Source organism: Phyllobates terribilis, unplaced genomic scaffold, assembly GCF_046119375.1.
Source record: "Phyllobates terribilis strain yellow unplaced genomic scaffold, ASM4611937v1 Scaffold_345__1_contigs__length_2012815, whole genome shotgun sequence".
In the NCBI taxonomy this organism is placed as follows: Eukaryota; Metazoa; Chordata; class Amphibia; order Anura; family Dendrobatidae; genus Phyllobates; species Phyllobates terribilis.
In genome coordinates, this window is record NW_027363105.1 from 37,675 (window position 1) to 43,580 (window position 5,906).

General features: G+C 46.2%; 1 long non-coding RNA gene across 1 annotated transcript; it reads left to right on the forward strand.

The window, feature by feature from the left end:
- Positions 1-372: 372 nt before the first annotated feature.
- LOC141222226 (uncharacterized) lies at positions 373-5,312 on the forward strand. The gene is made up of 3 exons (XR_012290069.1): positions 373-460; positions 2,822-2,891; positions 5,238-5,312. It is a non-coding gene; the product is annotated as an uncharacterized lncRNA (long non-coding RNA).
- Positions 5,313-5,906: the final 594 nt, after the last annotated feature.

The following is a 5,906-nucleotide window of genomic DNA, read 5'->3' on the forward strand; positions in this document are numbered from 1 at the left end:
CCTCACCGCACAGGCCCACAAGCTCCTCTCCGGCAGGAAGAAGATGCATTCAGGCGGCTCCTACCACTGCAGCAGACGGCAGTGCACAAGTATACAGGGTGCAGTGTGGATGTGTCTGCACCACTGGGATGTGCCCGACCTGCATGTATACATATGCCCCTCTGCAGGGCGGACTGGCCGACCGGAGGATCAGGAAAACCCCCGGGTCCCGATGGCCCCGCCCCCTACACCCCTGGGCCCTGTACAGAGAACAGAGCCCCCCCCCCGGTTCGCAGCACTGCCGATATGATTAGTGATGGGCCCTCTGCCTCCTCTGCGCAGCACGACACTGCCGGCGCGTGCGCAGGAGGTCAGTCTCAGGGTGATGACGTCATTGCCCTGGGACTGCTTCCTGTGCGCGCTGTGGAGTATGGACCCTGCGTCGCTCCAGGCAGCGGCTGCAGCTCATCTCGACGCCTGAGTATGAAACGGGGAGGGGGGAGGGAGGAAGGGATAGGGGGGAGGGGTGACTGGGAGGACCCCTGGCCGAGGCTGGCAGTAAATACTACTGGACAATGGGCATGGTTCTCATCATGCCCATTGCCCAGCATGTCCTGCTGCCAGCCTCTGGTTACTGGTACTATGCCCAGCAGCATGTACTACCACCAGGGGCTGGCAGGACATAGTGGGTGGGCATGATAGTACCAAGGAGGCTGGCAGGACATACTAGGCATGAATCATGCCCAGCATGTCCTGCCAGCCACTGTTGGTACCATCATGCATGCCCATTGCCCAGCCACTGGTGGTGTGGTACTATTATGCTAGTACTAACACCAGTGGCTGGCTGGCAGGACATGCCATGTGAGCTTGAATGCTAATACCACAGAGGCTGGCAGTACATACTGGGCAATGGGCATGATAGTACCACCAGTAGACTGACTACGCGGTCTCCAGGGCTCCGTCTCCCCTTCTCGCTGCTGTTAGGCTGGGTTATCATTGCGTTTATGCTGTGCGTTACAACGCATCCGTTGTAAATCAGCGCAGACGCAATGTACCGTAGACTTGCATAGCAAATATAGGCATGCGTTTGAAAGTATGCATTATTTGCAACGCACAGGAAAACATGGTCGGCGGCTGGAGGCCAGCTGAGCACTTCTCTGACAACTGGGTTCTAGTGTTATTCTGTGCCTGCTCATCTCTGTCAGCAGGCATATTTGTCTAATGGCAAAGATGTAGCTGAGCTGGAGACAGAAGATCCGTGGATTACGTCAGAGCGAGGATTTTGTTTTTAATTAAAGATGGAGTCCCTACATGTGTTTTGTGTTTTATTTTTATTAAAAAATTGTGTTGTGTTTTTTTCTGTTTACTGGAAATTCATGGTGGCCATGTGTAGTTTGGCGTGACGCCATGAATTTCAGGCTTAGTGCCAGCTGATAATACAAAGCTGGTATTAACTCCATTATTACCCAGCGTGCCACCCCCCACCAGGGCCGTTGGAAGAGCCGGATAAAGTGCCTGGAAATGGCGCTACGATGAATGCGCCAATTCCAGGGGTGGCTGCGGGCTGCCGTTTTCAGCGTGGGGGGCCCAGAATGCTTGGGCCCTACCATGCTGAGAATCCCAGCCCCCAGCCCCCCCGATCAAAATATGGCGGGAGCCCACGCATTTTTTTTTTTAATTATTTTTTTAAATAATTAAAAAAAAACATTGGGCTTTCCTGACTTTTGATCGCCAGTCAAGGTAAAACCAGGCAGATAAAGCAGACAGCTACGGGCTGCCACCTCTATCTGCGCTGAGAATCAAAATTTCTGCAGAGCGCTATGTCATTTCTGTTTTATTATTTATTTATTTTCACACTTCTATATATGTGACAGTCCCAACAGCCAATCACAGAGGCTGACACAGAGAATGGGTGTCTGTGACTGGCTGCTTGAGTAACCTGAAAGCAGCCCATACATAGTACCATACTAGAATGTATGGGCTGATTGTACATTACTCAAACAGCCAATCACAGAAGCCCATCCTCTTTGACAGCATCTGCGATTGACTGTTGGGTCTGTCACATATAGAAGTGTGAAAAGAAAATTTTAAAAACAAATTTTTGATTCTCACCGCAGATAAAGCAGACAGCTACGTACTGCCACCCCCAGCTGCCTGGCTTTACCTTGTCTGGCGATCAAAAGACAGAGAAGCCGAATATTTGTTTTAAACTTAACTTTTTTTTTTCCCGCCATATGTTGATCGCCAGCCAGATAAAACCAGGCTGCTGGGGGCTGGGATTCGCAGCATGGTAAGGCCCAAGCGTTCTTGGCCCTCCACGCTGAAAATCGCAGCCCGCAGCCACCCCTGAAAATGGCGCATTCATCATGGCACCATTTCTAGGTGCTTTACCCGGCTCTTCCAGCGGCCCTGGTGGTGAGTGGCACACTGGGTAATAATAGGGTTAGTACCAGGCCATCTTTGCCTTATCAGCTGGTACTAAGCCCGAAATTCATGGTTTCACGCCAAATTAGACATAGCCACCATCAATTTCTAGTAAACAGAAAAAAAAAGACAGAATTTTTTTTTTTATTATTAAAAATAAAACACATTTAGGGACTCCATCTTTAATAAAGAAAAATCCTCACTCCCAACGTAATCCATAGGTCTTCTGTCTTCATCTCTCTTAGATCTTTGCCATCAGACAGATGAGCAGGCACAGAATGACACTGGAGCACTGTTACTGTGTAGTGCAGTGCTATGTTTCTTTTTTTGTCATTTCATGCAGTGTAGAAATCTTGGGAAAAGTGTGGATTGTGCTCTGGAAGTGATCAGTTATAGCTAACTATGTTATTTTCTGCAGAGATAAGTCCTGTATAAAAGATGTGATATATCGGTCTGCAGTTAAAGGACTTCACCTAGAGACATCACTGGTGAGTATGTGTATTACCTATACACACACACACACTGACACTATATACAGAGCTCCTGTGCATAATGTCACTGGTGATCACTATATTACCTGTACACTGACACAATATACAGAGCTCCTGTGCATAATGTCACTGGTGATCACTGTATTACCTGTACACTGACACTATATACAGAGCTCCTGTGTATAATGTCACTGGTGATCCCTGTATTTCCTATACACACACACACTGACACTATATTCAGAGCTGTGCATAATGTCACTGGTGATCCCTGTATTACCTGTACACTGACACCATACACAGAGCTCCTGTGTATAATGTCACTGGTGATCACTATATTACCTGTACACTGACACTATATACAGAGCTCCTGTGTCTAATGTCACTGGTGATCACTATATTACCTGTACACTGACACTATATACAGAGCTCCTGTGCATAATGTCACTGGTGATCACTATATTACCTGTACACTGACACTATATACAGAGCTCCTATGCATAATGTCAGTGGTGATCACTATATTACCTGTGCACTGACACTAAATACAGAGCTCCTGTGTATAATGTCACTGGTGAACACTGTATTACCTGTACACTGACACCAAACACAGAGCTCCTGTGTATAATGTCACTGGTGATCCCTGTATTTCCTGTACACTGACACTATATACAGAGCTCCTATGTATAATGTCACTGGTGATCACTGTATTACCTGTACACTGACACTATATACAGAGCTCCTGTGTATAATGTCACTGGTGAACACTGTATTACCTGTACACTGACACCAAACACAGAGCTCCTGTGTATAATGTCACTGGTGATCCCTGTATTTCCTGTACACTTACACTATATACAGAGCTCCTGTGTATAATGTCACTGATAATCTCTACATTATCTGTACACTAACTCTATATACAGCGCTTTTTTACATTTTCATTATCAGTCACTATCTGGTGCCATTATGTGCCATGGTCATGGCGTGGCGGTATTTGTCCCTTGTATGTGGTATTATTCAGACAGTCACTATTTTGTGGTAATATGTGGTCTTCTCATGGTGTGGCAGTATATATACCTTGTACTTGGTAGTATTTGATCACTTTGTGGTGGTATGTGTTCTGGTCATGGTGTGGCGGTATTTCTCTCTTCTATATGGTATTATTAGTCTAGGTATAGTGGATGGTTGTCAGTCATTTGTTTTTTCGGATATTAAGAATGGAAACATTCTTTATTTGCAATACATATTAAATACTTGAATGTTTAACCTCTCCCTGTGTTGTGACTACTACACAGCAGCAGAGATTTATTGGTTAATAAAGTTGATTCATTTTGAAAGAGTTTGTGGACTTATGTTATTCCTATATACGGTAACTGCATGGTGCTGGTGGGTCCCAAGATTGATTTTTTCCTGGTGGGCCCCAGGTACTCCAGTCCGGCGCTGGTCCCAGACAGTTACCTCCTCATCTGTCCTGCTGCCGGCTGGGAGTCCTGTACAGTGCAGCATGTAGTGTGATGTGAATGCCACACTATGGAGATGCTGCTCCTACTACTGCCAAGTGAGGATCTCACCTCCCCAGTATGGTGCCCTCAGGAGCTCCCACAGGGCATCACAGGCCTTAGTATGAAGCAATTCCACAAGTCTTCTAGTATTGCTTCATACTAAGGCCTGTGATGCCCTGTGAGAGCTCCCTGAGGAGGTGAGAGCCTCACCTCATACGGCCCCATGATCTCTAGGTACGATCCCTGACTGGGCCCCATGATCTCTATGTACGATCCCTGACTGGGCCCCATGATCTCTATGTACGCCGCTGACTCGGCCCCATGATCTCTATGTACGCCGCTGACTGGGCCCCATGATCTCTTTGTACGCCGCTTACTGGGCCCCATGATCTCTATGTACTCCGCTGACTGGGCCCCATGATCTCTATGTACGCCGCTGAGGGGGCCCCATGATCTCTATGTACACCCCTAACCTGATTGGCCCCATGATCTCTATGTACGCCGCTGACTGGGCCCCATGATCTCTATGCACGCCGCTGACTGGGCCCCATGATCTCTATGTACACCCATAACCTGATTGGCCCCATGATTTCTGTATACGCCCCTGACTGGGCCACATGATTTCTATGTACGATCCCTGACTGGGCCCCATAATCTCTGATCTCTCATGATGTTTTTTTTTTATTAAAGATGGAGTCCCTAAATGTATTTTGTGTTTTATTTTTACTGTGTAGTGCGGCACTATGTTGCATTTTGTCATTTCATGCAGTGTAGAAATCTTGGGAAAAGTGTGGCTTGTGCTCTGGAAGTGATCAGTTATAGCTAACTATGTTATTTTCTGCAGAGATAAGTCCTGCATAGAAGATGTGATATATCGGTCTGCAGATAAAGAACTTCACCTAGAGACATCACTGGTGAGTATGTGTATTACCTATACACACACACACTGACACTATATACAGAGCTCCTGTGTATAATGTCACTGGTGATCACTATATTACCTGTACACTGACACTATATACAGAGCTCCTGTGTATAATGTCACTGGTGATCACTATATTACCTGTACACAGACACTATATACAGAGCTCCTATGCATAATGTCACTGGTGATCACTATATTACCTGTACACTGACACTATATACAGAGCTCCTGTATATAATGTCACTGGTGAACACTGTATTACCTGTACACTGACACCAAACACAGAGCTCCTGTGTATAATGTCACTGGTGATCCCTGTATTTCCTGTACACTGACACTATATACAGAGCTCCTATGTATAATGTCACTGGTGATCACTGTATTACCTGTACACTGACACTATATACAGAGCTCCTGTGTATAATGTCACTGGTGAACACTATATTACCTGTACACTGACACTATATACAGAGCTCCTGTGTATAATGTCACTGATGATCACTGTATTACCTCTACACTGACACTATATACAGAGCTCCTGTGTATAATGTCACTGGTGATCACTGTATTACCTCTACACTGACACTA